This window comes from Hylobates moloch, unplaced genomic scaffold (genome assembly GCF_009828535.3).
Source record: "Hylobates moloch isolate HMO894 unplaced genomic scaffold, HMol_V3 SCAFFOLD_13, whole genome shotgun sequence".
Lineage (NCBI taxonomy): Eukaryota > Metazoa > Chordata > Mammalia > Primates > Hylobatidae > Hylobates > Hylobates moloch.
The window spans coordinates 37,210,380-37,230,864 of record NW_026652288.1 but is presented as its reverse complement, the minus strand read 5'-3'; positions in this window follow the sequence as shown (position 1 = coordinate 37,230,864).

Here is a 20,485-nt window from a genome sequence, read left to right as displayed (position 1 = left end):
GCCAACCACTGCCAACTTCTTTTTTTTTTTTTTTTTTTGAGACGGAGTCTCGTTCTGTCCCCTAGGCTGGAGTGCTGTTGTGCGGTTTCAGCTCACTGTAAGCCCCACCTCCTGGGTTCACGCCATTCTCCTGCCTCAGCCTCCCAAGTAGCTGGGACTACAGGTGCCTGCCACCACGCCTGGCTAATTTTTTGTGTTTTCAGTAGAGACGGGGTTTCACCATGTTAGCCAGGATGGTCTTGATCTCTTGACCTCGTGATCCACCTGCCTTGGCCTCCCAAGGTGCTGGGATCACAGGCATGAGCTACTGCGCCCGGCCCAGCTGCCTGTTTAGCAGCTCTATCAGCCTGGTTGTTTCCTTGGCTGATTAAAGAATTGCCTTTTTTTTGCCCTTTACAGGACATAACAGCTATTTGGGCAGGGAGCTTAATATGGTTTGGCTCTGTGTCCCCACCCAAATCTCATCTCGAATTGTAATCTCCTCATGTCAAGGGAAGTACTTGGTGGGAGGTGATTGGATCATGGGGGCAGTTTCCCCAATGCTGTTTTCACAATAGTACGTGAGTTCTCATGAGATCTGATAGCTGAAAAGTGTGTGGCTTCCTTCACCCACTCTCCTGCTGCCATGCAAGGTGTGCCTTGCTTCCCCTTCACCTTCCGCCATGATTGTAAGTTTCCTGAAGCCTCCCAGCCATGCAGAACTGTGAGTCAATTAAACTTCCTTTGTTTATAAATTACCCAGTCTCAGGTATGTCTTTATAGCAGTGTAAGAACGGACTAATATAGAGATGAACTGCCTCAAGGAGAAATAAAATCGCTTCATTGTGTTTTGTCGGGGTGCTCCTGGCAGTTAGCATTCTCCTCTTTCCAGACAGCTGCATGAGTATGGAGCATTAGGAATCTATACTTAGAATCAGTATATATATTAAGTCTCTTCCCTTCTTCAAGCTGAAGAGCCCTTAACTAAGGCTTGGAGCTCTGCTTCCTGAGCTGAAGTGCTTGGGGGAAGTAATTTTGCCTCTCTGGTCCAGCGTAGGCTGACAATAGCATGTTTTGCCTTCCGGGCTCCATTTTATTTTATTTATTTTTTATGTTTTATTTTTTTTTTAGATGGAGTCTCGCTCTGTCACCCAGGCTGGAGTGCAATGGCGTGATCTTGGCTCACCGCAACGGCGTGATCTTGGCTCACTGCAACCTCCGCCTCCCAGGTTCAAGTGATTCTCCTGTCTCAGCCTCCTGAGTAGCTGGGATTACAGGCACATCACGAGCCCAGGACTTTGAGACCAGCCTGGGCAACATAGTGAAACCTGTCTCTGCTAAAATACAAAAAATTAGCTGGGTGTGGTGGCGTGCCACCATGCCTGGCCTGCAGGCTCCATTTTCTACAAAACAATTCCCATCTGTAAACCATTCTTCATCTGGATTCTCTCAAGGGGTCTCCCATAAATCTATCCAACTAGAATAGATCTGCTCTAAAGTTTCCACATAGGTGTGTTCCAGTGTCCCCAAGGTGGGCAAGGGAAGGAGGGTGGCAGGATTCAAGGACTCACATATCTTTAAGGTCAAGTCTGGGGTGTCTAACAGTGGGGCCTGATTTTGAGTTAACCTTCCCTGAGTTAGCCAGTGGCTCCCTTTGATTTCCAACACATTCTGGACCTGGTAAGGAGTATAAACCTCAAGGGATTGGCCTAGCATGAGTCTGGAGATCTCCCTGACCAGGAGGCTGGTGGCTGCCACCACCCTAAGACAGCCAGGCCACCCCTGGGCTACTGGGTCCAGTTGGTTTAAAAAATAAGTCACTGGCCTTTGGACAGGCCCTAGCTTCAGAATTAGGACTTCCAGGGCTTGCCCAGAGACGTGGAGGCTATCTGGAAACCCCTGGGGTAGCACTGTCCAAGTACTTTGGGGAGTTTCCTGAGTCTCTGGATCCTTCCATTCAAAGGCAAAAATGTAGGTGTAGTCAGGATGCAGCATATATTAAAGACAACATCCTTTAGATCCAGCACAGTGTAAAACTGTGTGCACCCAGGGATTTGAGAGCAGAGTGTGTATGAATTAGGGACTGAAGGATGCGTGGGAACAACTGAATCATTCACTACTCTAAAGTGTGGCACAAAGTGGTATTCCCCATTTGGTTTCTTCACAGGCAGGACTGGAGTATTACAAGGGGACTGCAGGGCTGAATTAGTCTGTTCTGTATCAATGTTTCCAGGAGGGGCCATATCCCTTGTAGGGCTTCTGGCCTCAAATGGTATTTTGGCTTGCATGGGTAGGGTAGGCCTGGCTTAAGCTTTATTTTAATATTCTCCTCATTGATGCCCTGTCCTGAAATATTGGTATCCCACACAGACTTTTCCACTCAAATCAATATATTTTCTAGGACTGGGGGTAGCTTCTGATCTTGGGGAGACAAAAGGGCCAGTAAATGGATTCCTTTCTCAGGGGGCACTGAGACTTGTATGGCATTCCCCTGGAGGGAAACTGAGGCTCCCAACTTAGATAATAAGTCATGAACCATTAAAGGAAGGGGACACTCAGGGACATATAGGAAGGAATGAGTGATAGCCTTAGATCCAATTTTACAAGTCAAAGGAAAGGTAAATTGTCTTACCTTGGGTTGACCATCTGTTCCTGTCACTGTACAACTGGCACTGAACAGAGATCCAACAGGATGGGTCAGGACAGAGTAGGGGGCTCTGGTGTCCATAGGGAATTCAGTTTTCCTACCTGTCATATGGAGGGTGACCCAAGGCTCCACAGTGGTGATGGTGATGGAACTCTTCAGGACTGGAGGCAGATAAGCATTTGAGAACACCTCATTCAGAGGGGGTGGCCTTCTTATCTGAGAGGCCAGCAACAAGAGGAGTGGGCTGGGAAGGTCCACTCCATCCTGGCTTCCTAGAAAAGAATAGACAGTCCTTTCTCCAGTGCCTCTTCTTACAGTAAGCACACTGGTTGCATCCCATTTCCACGGACATTGGGTGGGGTTTAATTCCCCCACCCCGCCATTCAGGTTTCTCTGTTACCTAAGGTCACCTCAGGGTGGGCCTGTGATTACAGCAGCCAAAATGTGTGTCTTCCTTTTTATTCTCTCATTTTTCTACACCTTCTCTGCCTGGTCCCAATTGTTAAAAATGTTGAAGACCTCTGCTACCAATGTTGCTTGAGGGGTCTAAGGGTCAGCTTCCAGCTTTTGAAGCTTTTCCCAAATGTCTGCCACAGAATGGGTTATAAAATGCATGGCCAGAAGTGTTAGGCCTTCATTGGTCTTTGGGTCTATGTTACTATACTTTCTGAAAGCCTCAGAGAGCCTATTAAGGTATCCAGCTGGATTTTCATCCACTTCCTGAGCAATTATTTTACTTTAGTATACTTTACTGATTTTGTCTGACACCCTCTGATATACAATTAAGGAAGTGATTGATCCTTAACCAGTCCCTGTCATCTGTATAAACCCATTGTGCGTTCTGCTCTGGGACTGCCTCACCAGATACCCAGTAAATGACATGGCCAGGATTATATCTGGCCATCTCCTCTGCATATTTCTTACCCTTTCCAAGATTCGAGTGTTTTCACCAGGAGTACAATGAGTTAGGACTACAAGAACATCTTGTCAAGTCAAAGGAAAGGTTAGACTAAACTTAATAAATTCATCACTAAACCTATCTGGATTGTTCAAGAACTGGCCAAACCAATCCTTGCCTTGACTTATGTCTGACATTGGTAAGGTTCCATGTACCTGAGCTGTCCCTCTAGTTCCATCCATTACCTCCCAGGGGGAAAGCAGCCCTGGTATGGTGGGGAAGTGAAGGAGGGTGCTGACTTGCAGCCCAGTTGGAGCCACACTGGGGACAGCACTGAGGGTTGTTGAGGAGTAGAAGGGGAGAGCCTTCCTGACCCAGCATGGTATGGAGGAGGCTCCAGACAGAAGGAGAAAGGATCCACAGTAGCAGAGGGGCCTGCTTCCCACCCTGCCCTTAGAAAGGTAGTGAGAGAATTGAGCCCTAGGGGTTAAAATCTGAGACAGGATTGACTCATCTCTCAGCTGTTGCTTGAGAGGTGCCATATAAACCTGGCAGGAGTCCTAGAGTTTGAGATCCTGATATAATTTCCTGAAGGCCTGCATGTATGGAATCTCAAGCTATTTATTAGAATTTTTTACAGTATATATCCAATTGGAAAATGGTGTTATAACTGAAGGATCCCATTCTCAGGTCATTTCTCTTGGTACCCCAGGGGATACTGAGGCCAAGCAATATCATAGAGGAACACAAGCTTCTTTTTCTTTGTCATCTCTCATTTAAACTGATCCCAATTACAGAGGATGCATCCAAGGCGGGGGAATCTTTTGGAACGTCTGTAGTGTTTCCCATGGTAGAGCTGGTGTCCTGTCATCAAGAGGTCTGGTGAGGGATGCAGCCTCTGACTCTGACAATCTTCACAATTGCAGCACACATCCTGGTCTGACTCATCCCAGACCTTCAAATCCCTGGCAAGAACTAAGCCAGCCAAAGAGGACAAAGGGAGGAGAGCAGAATGAGGGGGCTTGAGAGCCTTTAGCTCTTGGATTTGCCAGCTTCAACCCACAAAGTCTAGCAAGTAGTAGATTTTACATCAGCTCCAAGTAGAACTTACTCCACACCCACATTTATTAACATGGACTCTAACAAGAAACGAGATGATGTGCTAGACAAACAGAGGAAAAATTTCATTTGGCCTAATGAGTAGGGCTTCCTTCCAAGAATCCTGGAGGGTGGCTTCACCCACGCAACAAGGACCAGAAACGAGAACACATTTCCATTTAGACAACTGACAAAACAGATTATAAACGTCCAGGCTCCACAAAGAAGAATACGGTCAGGGAAAATACAGAGTGGTTTCAGTATTTGAAACAAAAGAGAATTCCAGATTGCCGGCTGGTACCTAGCCCACACATGTCTGGGACAGTTCCCTAGACCAATCTCAGAAGAGCCAGCCAGAATCACTCCAACTGCCCACGCAAGTTTCCCAGAAGGGCTAACTGGAATCACCCCAACTTCCCACCCAAATTTCCAAAAATGAGGGAGAGAGGGCGAGACAAAAGAAAGAAAGCGGCCCTTATCAATGTCAGACATAAGTCAAGGCAAGGATTGGTTTGGCCGGTTCTTGAACAATCCAGATAGGTTTAGTGATTAATGTATTAAGTTTAGTCTAACCTTTCCTTTGGCTTGACAAGATGTTCTAGTAGTCCTAACTCATTGTACTCCTGGTGAAAGGTTCAAATCTTGGAAAGGGTAAGAAATACGCAGAGGAGATGGCCAGATATAATCCTGGCCATGTCATTTACTGGGCATCTGGTGAGCGAGAGAGAGAGAGAGAGAAGAAGAAGAAGAGCAGACTCACCTAGGGTCCAGACTTGACTCTCCAAAGCACCAACACCAAAGCAATGGTCCAGAGTGGCCATCTTTGTTACCACCTGGTCAGTTGCCTCTGTCCTCCAGGAAGTCTTGCTAACTCCTGTGGGGACCTAAAATGAGGGTCCCATCGGGGGTACCAGGAGATGTTACAATCATCCTTGGTTCTTGTAATCTCCCAGGATAGAAATCAAGTGAGATTGCTGGGCGTGGTGGCTCACCCCTGTAATCCCAGCAATTTGGGAGGCTGAGGCAGGTGGATTGCTTGAGCCCAGGAGTTCAAGATCAGCCTGGGCAACATGGTGAAAACCCATTTCTACTAAAAACACAAAAAAACAGCTGGGTGTGGTGGTGCACGCCTGTAATCCCAGCTACTTGGGAGGCTGAGGCAGGAGAATTGCTTGAACCTGGAAGGCAGAGGTTGCAGTGAGCCGAGATTATGCCATTGCACTCCAGCCTGGGCTACAGAACAAGACTCCATCTCAAAAAAAAAAAAAAGAAAGAAAGAAAAAGAGAATGTTTATTTTAGCCTGTGCACAAGAAAGGTCAGCACTGCAAAAGGAAAAGGGTGGGCTGCACCCCAAAGGGAGCAGATTGATCTGTCTTATAGGGGCCTAGCTGCTGTGACGTGCCTGTTATCGAATGTTTAGGAGGGATTTCTTTGGCGCCTGCACAGTGGTTCAACACGCTATTTCATACATTGTATGTAATATTAGCATTTTAAATCACCTCTGGGCATGATTTTTAGCATTAAAATAAGGAAAAGTTTCAACAAGCCTAGCTGTACTTGTAGGTCCCTGGGGAAGTCCCTAGCCCCCTAAAGCAGGAACTTGTGGTTAATAGCTTCTTGGGCCTTTGATGCTGATTGGCTGGAGATTAGGTAAGCTACAGCTTGAGTAAGGGGCTTTTCTTCTTTTTGTCTGGACCACATCAAAACAGGAAGTCAGCCAGCTTGCCTGTCACAAAACCAGGAGTCAATAAATAAAATGATTTATTATTTGAATAATGTATTTGTAGGTTCTTTTGGGTTCTTTACACATACAATCATATTGCTTATGAATTAGTTTAATTCCTTCCATTCTCATCTTTATAACTTTTCTTTAGGCTTTCCAATAGATAATTGAATAAAAGATATGATAGGGGCATCCTAGTCTTGCTTCTGATCACAAAGAAAATACTTTCAATTGGTTTTTGTTGTTGTTTGAGAGGGAGTCTCGCTCTGTCACGCAGGCTGGAGTTCAGTGGCACAATCTAAGCTCACTGCAACCTTTGCCTCCTGGGCTCAAGTGATCCTTCCATCTTAGCCTCCCAAGTAATAGGGACTACAGGCACATGCCACCACGCCCAGCTGATTTTTGTGTTTTTTTGTAAAGATAGGGTTTTTGCTTAGGCTGGTCTCGAACTCCTGGGCTCCAGTGATCCACCTCCCTCAGCCTCCCAAAGTGCTGGGATTACATGCATCAGCCACCAGACCCAGCCTGTTTTCAATATTTTGCTATTAAGTATGATGCTTACCGTAGCATTTTTGAAAGTATACATTATTGTATTAAAGAAGTTTCCTTCTACTTTTAATTGTTTAATCATAAATCGATATTTAACTTTATCAACTGATTTTTCTGCATCTGTCTCAATGATATTAATATCCACTGTTGATCATTACCTTGATATAGAGTTGCTAACTAAGAAACAAGACCTCCAGTTTAATTTGAATTTCGGGTAACAATTAATTTTTAGTATAAATATGTCCCATGCCATTTATTGGCTAAATCTGGAAACCTGTCTAGTTCCATTATTTCACCAGCGCTTTGCAAAATGGGGATTTTTAATGTATTATTTTCTCTTCATTTATTAACTACAATGCAATTATACAAAGAAGTATCCCCTGATTAATTCTCTGGTTACCCTAAATTGTAGTTAATACACAAAAAGCAACTTAAATGCTTCAATTTTCAGTTTTAGTAAGTTCTCTCTAAAGGTAACCAAAACGTGTGTGTGTGTGTGTGTCTGTGTGTGTGTGTGTGTGTGTGCATCCGTGTGTGTGAGTGTATGTAAAATCCTTATGAATGCATGGATTTTTAACATTTGAAGTGGTCAAACCTTAGACCAATGGGAGCTGTCTTGGTTTATGGTGTATTTCCTACCCAGAACCGCAATCATCCATTTCTAAAAGAGCCACAATTCCTATGATTACCAAATTGTATTTATTTATTTATTTTGAGACAAAGTCCTGCTCTATTGCCCAGGCTGGAGTACAGTGGCATGATCATGGCTCCTTGCAGCCTTGACCTCCTGGGCTCAAGCAATCCTCCTGCCTCGGCCTCCCAATTAGCTGGGACTACAGATGTGCATCACTACACCCAGCTAATTTTTAAACTGTCTGTAGAGACGACGTCTCCCTACATTACCCAGGCTGCTCTCGAACTCCTGGGCTCAAGTGATTCTCCTGCCTTGGACTCTCAAAGTGCTGGGATTATAAGTGTGGGCCACGTTCCTGGCCCCAAATTGAATTTAGAGACCATAATTTGAGCACTAGGGGAGGAACTGCCTTTGTTTAATATTTTTAATTTTGTAAAACATTTGCACAGTTCCAGAGCCAAAACTTGACAATAAGTTATCTTCACAGAACTTTAGCTGCCATCCCTGTCCTCTCCATATTTCCTCCCTTCTCCTGTGAGTAACCATTTTTATGAGGTTTTCGTTCAACTTTCCATCATTGCTTTTTGAAAATATATGCAAAGATATACATATACAAGTGTGCATGTCTGTGCATTTCCCTTTCCTTCTTTTGCAAAAGGTAGCATATTATAGCATATCATACACACTGTGTTTTCTTCTTTTTGTTTTGTTTTTTTGAGATGGAGTCTCACTCGGCCACCCAGGCTGGAGTGCAGTGTCATGATCTCAGCTCACTGTAACCTCCACCTCCCAGGTTCAAGCGATTCTCCTGCTTCAGCCACTCAAGTACCTGGGATTACAGGTGTGCGCCACCATGCCCGGCTAACTTTTGTATTTTTTAGTAGAGACGGGTTTCACCATGTTGGCCAGGCTGGTCTTGAACTCCTGACCTCAGGTGATCCTCCCACTTCAGCCTCCCAAAGTATTGACATCACAGGCGTGAGCCACTGCGCCCAGCTTACACTGTTATTTATTTTACTTTTTTTACTTGACTTTTTTTTTTTTTTTTTTTTGAGACAGAGTTTCACTCTTGTTGCCCAGGCTGGAGTACAATGGCACGATCTCGGCTCACCGCAACCTCTGCCTCCTGGGTTCAAGTGATTCTCCTGCCTCAGCCTCCCAAGTAGCTGAGATTACAGGCATGTGCCATCACACCCGGCTAATTTTGCATTTTTAGTAGAGATGGAGTTTCTCCATGTTGGTCAGGATGGTTTCGAACTCCCGACCTCAGGTGATCTGCCCGCCTCAGCCTCCCAAAGCGCTGGGATTACAGGCATGAGCAATGAGCCACCGTGCCCGGCAGGCATGTACTATTTTTCATTCCCACTAGCAATGTAAGAGTACCAATTTTCCCACAACCTCAGCAACAGAGTATGTTATCAATCTCATAGGTGAGAAATGGTATCTCAGTACAGTTTTATTTTGCATTCGTAGTATTATAAATGAGATAAATCATTTGTTCATTTAAGGGTTTGCATTTTCTATGAATTCTGTTCTTTTGTTTTCCTACCTTGTTCATTGTGTTTTTGTCATGCCTAAAATTTTAATTATTATGTAGTCAAATGTATCAGTCCTTTCTTTTATTGCCTCTGTAATTTGAATCAGGTAGCAAAAAAAATTTGACCACTGCCAGGTTATAAAGAAATTCATCGGCTGGGCACAGTGGCTCATGCCTGTAATCCCAGCACTTTGGGAAGTCAAGGCAGGAGGATCACTTGAGCCCAGGAGTTCGAGAAGAGCCTGGGTAAAATGGGGAAGTCCTATCTCTACCAAAGAATTACAAAAATTAGCCAGGCGTGGCGTGGCGTGTGCCTGCAGTCCCAGCTATTCAGGAGGCTGAGGTAGGAGAATTGCTTGAACCAAAGGGGCAGAGGTTGCAGTGAGCCGAGATCATGCCACTACACTCCAGCCTGGATGGCAGAGCCAGTTGAGACAGATCTCAACTTAAAACATAAATGAATAAATTCATTCACATTTAATAGTTACACGGTTTCATGTTTTAAAATTTAGATCTCTGACCCTTTTACATTTGTCCTGCTGTGTGGTTTGAGGAATAGGTTTAATTTTATATTCTTCCATAGAGTTGTCAGCTTAGTACAGCATCACTTATTAAAAAGTCCTTCTTGTCTTCAATGATTTGAGATGCAACCTTTATCATATACTAAATATCTATATGCATTTGGGTCTGCTCTGGATTCTCTATTCTGTTCCTTTGGCCTACCCATTCATGTGCTAATACCACACTGTTTTCATTAGAGGTTTTCTGTTTTTATATCTAGTCAAGTCGGCCAGGCGCAGTGGCTCATGCCTGTAATCCCAGCACTTTGGGAGGCTAAGGCGGGTGGATCATGAAATCAGGAGTTCAAGACCAGCCTGGCCAACATGGTGAAACCCTGTCTCTACTAAAAATACAAAAATTAGCTGGGTGTGGTGGCACATGTCTGTAATTCCAGCTACTTGGGAATACAAAAAACAAGAACAGCTAAGAAAGTTCTGAAAAACTCATGAGGCTAAGGCAGGAGAATCACTTGAACCCGGGAGGCAGAGGTTGCAGTGAGCCAAGATTGTGCCACTGCACTCCAGCCTGGCAATATATATATATATATGTAGTCAGGTCAGTGGTGCCTCCCTACTCTGGTCTTTTTCAGAGTTTTCTTAGCTGTTGTTTTTCTCATTCTTCCAAATAAGTTTTAGAATAATTTCTCTAATTCTAGATAAAAACCTGATATTTTTGGAGGGATTGCATTACATTTTTAAACTAGCTTTTTGAGAGAATGGATATTTTTATTATATGAGTCTCCTATCCGAAACCATTACCCTTCTATGTATATATATTTTCATGTTTACCTTTGTGAATAATAGAAAAGCAAACACTATTCACATGTTTATCTTCTTTTTTTAAAAAAAAAAGCAAAATAGGCCAGGTGTGGTGGCTCACGCCTGTAATCCCAGCACTTTGGGAGGCTGAGGCAGGAGAATTACTTGAGTCCAAGAGTTCAAGAACAGCCTAGGCAGCATGGTGAAACCCCATCTCTACAAAAAATCAGCTAGGCATGGTGGTATGCACCTGTAGTTCCAGCTACTCGGGAGGCTGAGGTGGGAGGATCACTTGAGCCTGGGAGGTGGAGGTTGCAGTGAGCTGAGATTGTGCCACTGCACGCCAGTCTGGGCGACAGAGTGACATCCTGTCTCAAAAAAAAAAAAAAACCAGTAAAATTGATATGTATAGATTTGTGTAACCACCTCCACAATCAAGACAGTTTCATCACCCCAAAATGTCTCTCATGCTATCCTTTTGTAGTATCCCTCCCGGCCAACCCCTGGAAACCAGTGACATCTTCTCTGTTCCTTTAATCTTGTGTTTTCAAGAATGTCATACAAATGGAATCAGAAAGTATGTCACCTCCAGTCTCATGTACCCATTTGACTATGGAAGATTTCCACTCAAATGTCCCACAGGTACCTTAACTCAACCTCATTCCTCTCCTTCCAATATGCCCCTCCTCCTATGTCTAGATTCTAGTCAAACACTATGCCATCATCCAGCAGTCCAAGCTAGGAGTGTCATCCTGGGTTCCTCTTTTTTCCTTTCACAACCTCTTTCTAATTTTTTTTTTTTTTTTTTGAGACAGAGTTTCGCTCTTGTTGCACAGGCTGGAGTGTAATGGCACGATCTCAGCTCGCCACAACCTCTGCCTCCTGAGTTCAAGTGATTCTCCTGCCTCAGCCTCCAGAGTAGCTGGGATTACAGGCATTCACCACCATGCCTAGCTAATTTTGTATTTTTAGTAGAGACAGGGTTTCTCCATGTTGGTCAGGCTGGTCTCAAACTCCCGACCTCAGGTGATCTGCCTGCCTCGGCCTCCCAAAGTGCTGGGATTACAGACGTGAGCCACTGCACCCGGCTCTAATTACTCTCTTAATCTCATTGCTTATATGTTCTTTATATCTCTCAAAACAATCTAATTATTTCTAAATCCACAACCATTTTACCAGTGATTCTGGCAATCACCCCTCAACTGGATTATTCCAACAGCTTTCTAGGTTTTTTGCTGAGTCTTATCCTTTTGAGTCCCTATCTATACTACAGTAAGCACGATCATCCTAAACAAACACAAACCTTGTCAAGTCATTCCCCCAACCTACCACTCCCTGAAACTTAAAACCCTTCAGGGGTTGTCCCTTGCCCTCAGGATAAATTGTAAGCTCCTTAGCTGACATTCAAGACTTCTGTAATTCAAGCCTTCCTCTCCTATCTCAACCCAAAACTCCTGTTCTCACCCTACATGTCTCCCACACATACTCCCACTTGCGTTGCTTTTTTAAGGTCTGGAATGTCTTTCTCCTCCCCTTTCTTTTTTTTTTTTTTTTTTTTTTTTGAGTCGGAGTCTCACTCTGTCGCCCAGGCTGGAGTGCAGTGGCACAATCTCAGCTCACTGCAACCTCTGCCTCCTGGGTTCAAGCAATTCTTCTGCTTCAGCCTCCCAAGTAGCTGGGATTACAGGGGCATGCCAGCATGCCCAGCTAATTTTTTGAATTTTTAGTAGAGACGGGGGTTTTACCATGCTGGCCAGGATGGTCTTGTGATCCGCTCACCTCAGCCTCCCAAAATGCTGGTATTACAGGCATGAGCCACTGTGCCTGGCTCTCCTCACCTTTCTTAGCTAATTACTACTTGTCCTTCAGGTCTCACCTTGGCTCTAACCTCCTGGCGGGATCAATGCTCTACCTTTCTAATTCCTGCAGGAAAACACTGGACTTTTCTCTTTTTCCTTAGTAGAGAAGTTTTCAAAGTGGGACTGCAGACGCCTGCATGTCCCTGATCCCTTCAGAGGGTCCCTGAGGTCAAAACTATTTTTATAATAATACTAAGATGTTATTCAAATTTTTCACTCTTAATATTTGCACTGATAGTGCAAAAACAATGGTAAGTAAGACTACTGGCCCTTGCCCCAAATCAATTTAGCTAATAGTCATCAGATTAATGGAATCTTCTTGTTTTAATATTACACCAAAACTCTACAAGTGGAAGTATCTTAAAGGTTAGTTGCAATAAGGCATCTGAAACCATATCAGTGAATTATTTCCATGCTATTACAGTAAAATCCTTTGGTCTATATTGCACTTTGCATGGATCTTTTACCCATTCATAGTTTTATAGCATCATGCAACAGGAATTTGGAAAATATTGGTGCAGTGAGTTATACAGCTTTCCAAATGTTGAAACATTTGTTATAAAATACTGAAAAATTATAGTCATAGATATCCACATTATTCCAATCTGAAAGGCAATAAGTATTTGGGAAGCTGTCAAGCTCATGGTGGCAGATTAAATATACCTCCATATTACTACTACTTATATATGTGTGGCTATATATTTTTTTGGTATATATTAACCGAAACAAACTATCACAGCATGTTGAATGCAAAAGCAGACACTGGCCAGGCGCAGTGGCTCACGCCTGTAATCCCAGCACTTCGGGAGGCTGAGGCAGGAGGACTACCTGAAGTCAGGAGTTCAAGACCAGCCCGGCCAAGATGGTGAAACTCCTTCTCCACTAAAAATACAAAACACTAGCCGGGCGCAGTGGCTTGCGCCTGTAATCGCAGCTACTCGGGAGGCTGAGGCAGGAGAATCACTTGAACCCGAGAAGCAGAGGTTGCAGCAAGCCAAGATTGTGCCATTGCACTCCAGCCTGGGGGACAGAGTGAGACTGTCTCAAAAAAAAAAAAAAAGCAGAAAAAAAAGCAGGCATTAAGATCCAGTTGTTTTCCATCAAGCTGGACATTAAAGAGATTTGCAAAAATGCAAAACAATGCTACTCTTCTCTGACCATAATAGAATTAAAGTAGAAATCAATAACAGAAAGATGTCTAGGAGATCCCCAAATATTTGGAAATTAATCACTCACTTCTAAATAATCCATGAGTCAAAGAAGAAGTATTAAGAAGAAATAGAAAATATTTTTCACTTAATGAAAATAAAATATAACAAAATGTATGTAAGCAATTAAGGCAGTTTTTAGGGGGTAAATTTATATTAGCAAACCTATATGTCATGAAAGAAAATCTCAAATCTAACCCTCCACATTAACACTGTAAAAAAAGAAAAGTAAATGAAATCCAAAGCACTGAAGGAAAAAAAAAATGAAGAGCAGAAATCAGTGAAATTAAAAACAACAAAAAAAGGAAAAATAAATGAAATAAAAAATTGTCCTTATGAAAGGTCAATACAACTAATAAACGTCTAAGCAGATTAACCAAAAAAAACAGAGAAGACAAAAATTACCTATATTAGGAATGATAGAAGAGATATCACTACAGTATCTATAAATTTTACAACTTACATGTAACAGATCAGTTCCTTGAAAGATACAAACTACCACAAATCACCAAAGATGAACAAGATAAAGAGGTCTTACAACGATTAAAGAAATTAAATTTATAGTTAAATATCTTCCCCCGAAAATCTCCAGGCACAGTTTTATTGGAGAATGTTATCAAGTATTATTGAAAGAAATAACATGAATTCTAAAAAATTCTCTTTCAGAAAATATAAGAGGAGAAATACTTTCCAATTTGTTTTATGAGGCTAGCATTACCTTGCTACCAGAAGCCAAAGACATTACAGTGAAAGAACACTATAAATCAGTATCCCTCATATTAGCAAATTGAATCTAGCAATATAAAAAGGACAATTCATCATGGCCAAGCAGGGCTTATCCTGGGAATACAAGGTTTGTTCAAAATTTTCTTGACAAAAGTGAACATCTGGCAGGGCATGGTGGCACACACCTGTAATCTCAGCACTTTGGGAGGCTGAGGCAGGCAGATCACCTGAGGTCAGGAGTTTGAGACCAGCCTGGCTAACATTGTGTAACCCTGTCTCTACTAAAAATACAAAACTAGCCGGGTGTGGTAGGAGGCGCCTGTAATCCCAGCTACGCAGAAGGCTGAGGCAGGAGAATTGCTTGAACCCAGGAGGCGAAGGTTGCAGTGAGCCAAGATTGCACCACTGTACTCCATCCTAGGTGACAGAGCAAGGGTTCATTTCAAAAAAAAAAAAGTGAACATCCATTCAGGGTTTAAAAAAAAAAAAAACCAACTCAGCAAACTAAGAATAGAAAGAAACTTCCTTAATCTGCTAAAAGGGCATTTTGAAAGACACAATGTTAAAAGTCTAAATGCTTTCCACCAAAGATTGAGAACAAAGAAAAGAATGTTTGCATTCACCACTCCTAGTCGATATTGTACTGAAAGTCCTGGACGATGTAATAGGTAGGTAGAGGAAACGAAAGTAATGTCGATTGAAAAGGAAGAAAAATAAAACTGTCTTTATTCACTAATGACATAGTTGTCACAAAAAAAAGTCCAGGAAATCTACAGAAACTCCTAAAACTAATAAATGATTTTTACAAGATCACAGAATAATGTGCAAAAGTCAATCATATTTTTAAGCATAAGGAAACAAAAATCGGAAATTTAAAAAATTTTAACATTTATAATATCATAAAATATGAAATACATAGGGATAACCTGACAAAAGATGTACAAGACCTATACATTGAAAACTAAAAAACATTGCTGGTAGAAGTTAAGGAATGACTAAGTAAATTGGGAGATATACCAGGTTCATAGATTATAAGATTTAATGCTGTTAAAGTATCAATTTCCCCAAATTAATCTGTAAATCTAATGTATTCCTAACTATAATCCTGTCAGGCTTTTTTTTTTGGAAAACATTGTAAAGCTGATTCCAAAATTCTTATGGAAATGTTAAGTACCTAGAATAGTCAAAATAACTTTGAAAAAGAATAAAATTGGAGGATTTCCACTACCTAACTTTAAGACTTACTATAAAGCTATGGTAATAAAGATAATGTGGTATTGGTGTCCAGATAGAAAATTTGATTAACAGGGCCAGGTGCACTGGCTCACACCTGTAATCCCAGCACTTTGGGAGGCTCAGGTGGGGGGATCACGAGGTCAGGAGATCAAGAACATCCTAGCCAACAGGCCTAGCCAACATGGTGAAACCCCATCTCTATTAAAAATACAAAAATTAGCCAGGTGTGGTGGTGCGTGCCTGTAGTCTCAGCTACTCGGGAGGCTGAGACAGGAGAATCGAACCTGGGAGGCAGAGGTTGCAGTGAGCCAAGATTGCGCCACTGCACTCCAGCCTGACGACAGAGTGAGACTCCATCTTAAAAAAAAAAAAAGAAAAAAGAAAGAAAATTAGATCAACAGAACAGAATCAAGAGTCCACAGATAGATGTACACATGCATAGTCAACTGATTTTTGACAAAGCTGCAGGGCATTTCAGTGGGAAAAGATAATATTTTCAGTAAATGGTACTGGAGTGACAGGGTATTCACATGCAAAAAGATGAAACTTCGGCCGGGCGCAGTGGTTCATACCTATAATCCCAGCACTTTGGGAAGCCGAGGCAGGTAGGTGGATCACCTGAAGTCAGGTGTTCGAGACCAGCCTGGCCAACATGGTGAAACTCCATCTCTACTAAAAATACAAAAATTAGCCAAGTGTGGTGGCAGGCACCTGTAATCCCAGCTACTCCAGAGGCTGAGGCAGGAGAATTGCTTGAACCTTGGAGGCAGAGGTGCAGTGGGTCGAGATCACACCACTGCACTCCAGCCTGGGCGGTCAAATGAGACTCTGTCTCAAAAACAACAACAAACTCGAAATGGAACATAGATCTAAATGTGAAATATCAAGCTATCAAACTTCTTTTTCCCCCCCCTCAATGTGCTGGCAATACAGATGTGAGCCACCACACCCAGCCAATTGAACTATCAAACTTCTGAAGAAACATTTAAAAAAACTTTGTGAGTTTTCACCGGGCTAAGGTTTTTAAAAATACAACACCAACAGCATGACTCATAAAAGAAAAAATTGATAAATTGGACTTAGAATCCACAGTGGTACATGCCACCATGTCAGGCTAATTTTTGTATTTTTTTTTTTTTTTGAGACAGAGTCTCGCTGTCGCCCAGGCTGGAGTGCAATGGCGCGATCCCGGCTCACTGCAGGCTCCGCCCCCCAGGGTTCACGCCATTCTCCTGCCTCAGCCTCCTGAGTAGCTGAGACTACAGGCGCCAGCCACCTGGCCCGGCTACTTTTTTGTATTTTTGTAGAGACGGGGTTTCACTGTGTTAGCCAGGACGGTCTCGATCTCCTGACCTCGTGATCCGCCCGCCTCAGCCTCCCAAAGCGCTGGGATTACAGGCGTGAGCCACCGCGCCCGGCCAATTTTTGTATTTTTAATAGAGACGGGGTTTCACCATGTTGGCCGGGCTGGTCTCGAACTCCAGACCTCAAGTGAACCACCTGCCTCAGCCTCCCAAAGTACTGGGATTACAGACGTGAGCCATTACACCTGGCCTTTTTTTTTTTTCAATTTCTAAGAAAAGAGATTTTTTTTTTTTTGAGACAGGAGTCTCGCTCTGTCTCCAGGCTGGAGTGCAATGGTACCATCTTGGCTCACTGTAACCTCCGCCTCCCAGGTTCCAGCGATTCTTCTGCCTCAGCCTCCCGAGTAGCTGGGATTACAGGCACAAGCCACCACGCCTGGCTAATTTTTTGTATTTTTTAGTACAGACAGTGTTTTACCATGCTGGCCAGACTGGTCTCGAACTCCTGACTGCAGGTGATCCACTCACCTAGGCCTCCTAAAATGCTGGGATTACAAGAGTGAGCCACCGCACCCGGCCCAAATCACTGTATTTTGGAAAAGATAAGTTCAAAAATTAGCCGGGCGTTGTGGCAGACACCTGTAATCCCAGCTACTTGGGAGGCTGAGGCAGGATAATCACTGGAACCCAGGAGGCGGAGGTTGCAGTGAGCCGAGATTGCGTATTGCCCTCCAGCCTGGGTGACAGAGGGAGACTCGGTCTCAAAAAAAAAGAAAAGAAAAGTTCATTGATCCTAGCCCTTGCCTCTGCCTGTGCGTATGAAAATATTGAACAGGATTAATGATTATGTGTCACACCCAAACCTTGATGAGATTTTGCTCTCATGTAACTTCTGAGAACATCTAATGTAACTTCTGAGCACATGAGCTGCAGCCACCTGTACAAAAACTGCAGGCTGAAACCCTTTGGAGCAGTCCAGTGGTTACTCTGAAAGACTCTCCCAGGTTGTGATCCTCAGTAAGACTTCTGAATAAAACTAACTTTAATTATCTAAAAGTATGTTTTTCTCTTTCCTTTTTTTTTTTTTTTTTTTTTTTTTTGAGATAGGGTCTCACTCTGTCGCCCATGCTGGAGTGCAGTGGCACAATCTTGGCTCACTGCAGATTTGACCTCTTGGGCTCAAGTGATTCTCCACCTGAGCCTCCTGAGTAGCTGGAACTACGGGCGCACGACCATGCTGGGTTAATTTTAAAACACTTTTTGGTCTCACTATGTTGCCGAGGGTGGTCTTGAGCTCCTGGGCTCAAGCAGCCCTCCTGCCTGCACCTCCCAAAGTGCTGAGATTATGGGAGCAGGAATGAGCACTTGGCCTGATTTTTGTTTTAGTTGACAATAGTCAGTGTTCAGGAAATAGTTATTTATGATTATTATCCATAAAAATTCCAAAGGGATACACGGATTTGTCATTACGAAAGGGGCCAGAGAGAACCTGGCAATTATTTGGGCTTAGGGGAATAAAGGCAAAGCTCTCAGATGAGTTTCAGTCTGAAGCCTGGAAACAGGGAGGACAGGAGGCCAGGGGCAAGATGATGGATTCCATTTTAAGTAACAGATTCTAAGTCTCAAGTAAAAATCCAGGTTGCCTTTTGGGTGTAAGGTAGGAACCTGGGATACAGAATTAAGAGTTGCCCAAGTTAGGCACGGTGGCTCACACCTGTAATCCCATCACTTTGGGAGGCTTGGGAGGGTAGATCACTTGAGGTTAGGAGTTTGAGACTAGCCTGGCCAGCATGGCGAAACTCCGTCTCTACTAAAAATACAAAAAATTACCCAGGTGTGGTGGCCCACGCCTGTAGTCCCAGCTGCTCCAGACACTGAGGCATGAGAATCACTTGAACCTGGGAGGCAGAGGTTGCAGTGAGCCAAGACTGTGCCACTGCACTCCAGCCTGGGCGCCAGAGCAAGGCTCTGTCTCAAAAAACAAACAAACAAACAAACAACCAAAAAAACTTACAGAATTAAGAGTTGCTCACGCAGAGGAAAAAAAAGATTTATTGTCATTGTCGTTTTCCTTTTTTTTGTGGAAACACAGACACTAGGACCTTAAGAAAGGCAGGAGCCAGATCTAATGAATCTCTGGGTTCTCCCAGCAGAGTGATCCTCCCTACTCAGTGATCTCCACTGAGCAGGAGCCACCAATTCTCTTTGTAATTTAAGGGAAGTGGCTTTCCCCGTCTGCACCTCAGTTTCATTTGTAAAATGAGGAAAAGCAAACCTACCTCTGAGGGCTGTTATGAGATCATGGTTTGGAATTTTCCTGGCCAAAAGTAAATGCACAAGTGGTGTCTAGCGTGACAACCCATGATCCATCCACCAAATAGAAAACAATGTTCAAACACACAAAATATCAAAAGTATACATACAAATGGTGGGAGTGTAAGTTAATATAGTCTGACAGTGTCTACTAAAGCTAAACACATACCTGCCCTATGACCAGCAATTCCACACTTGGGTCTATTTTGTTTTTGTTTTTGTTTTTCTTTGGTGGGGGGGGATCTATTTTCAGAAGAAATGAATACATAAGTTTGCCCAAAGAAATGTACTAGAATATTCATCGTGAGAGACAGGACTAGCTGGATTCCCTAGGCCGACTAAGAATCCCTAAGCCAACTGGGAAGGTGACCGCATCCACCTTTAAACAACCCGACCAATCAGGTAGTAAATCAGGTAGTAAAGAGAGCTCACTAAAATGCGAATTAGGCAAAAACAGAAGGTAAAGAAATAGCCGCCAATCATCTAACGCCTGAGAGCACAAGGGGAGGGACAACGATCGGGATATAACCCAGGCACTGGAACCCGCAATGGCAATCCCCTTTGAGTCTCCTCCTATTTTATGGGAGCTCTGTTTTCACTCTATTAAATTTGCAACTGCACACTCTTCTGGTCCGTGTTTGTTACGGCTCGAGCTGAGCTTTCGCTCACTGTCCACGGCTGCTGTCTGCTGCCATGGCAGCCGTGGCAGACCTGCCGCTGACTTCCACCCCTCCGGATCCGGGTGTCCACTGCACTTCTGATCCAGCGAGGCGGCACCATTGCCGCTCCCAGTTGGGCTAGAGGCTCGCCATTTTTCTTGCGCGGGCTAAGTGCCCGGGGTTCCTCCTAATCAAGCTAAATAGAGCTATAACACTCACCGCATGGCCCAAAATTCCATTCCTTGGAATCCCTGAGGCCAAGAACCCCAGGTCAGAGAACAAGAGACTTGCTGCCATCTTGGAAGCGGCCCACGACCATCTTGGGAGCTCTAAGAACAAGGACCCCCGGTAACAATAGCAGCGTAACAGCCCTAAACTGGAAAATATCCAGTCTGAGGTATAGGGCATAGTCATAAAATGGAAACCATCCAGAATGAAAATGAAAGAACTATTTCTACACATAGTATACATGAATCTCACAAAAATAACATTAACTAAAAGAAGCCAAACACAGTACACAGAGTACTGGTCTAGAGAGAAAGAGAATTCAAAACAAACAAAAGTAACCCAGCTGTTACAAGTCAGGGTGAGTCCAGCCAGTCACAGTGGCTCATGTCTGTAATCCCAGCACTTTGGAAGGCCGAAGTGGGAGGATCATCTGAGTCCAGGAGTTCGTGACCAGCCTGGGCAACATAGCGAAACCCTATCTCTACAAAAAACATTTTAAAATTAGCAAGGAGTGGTGGCACACGCCTGTAGTCCCAGGTGCTTGGGAGGCTGAGGTATAGGATCGCT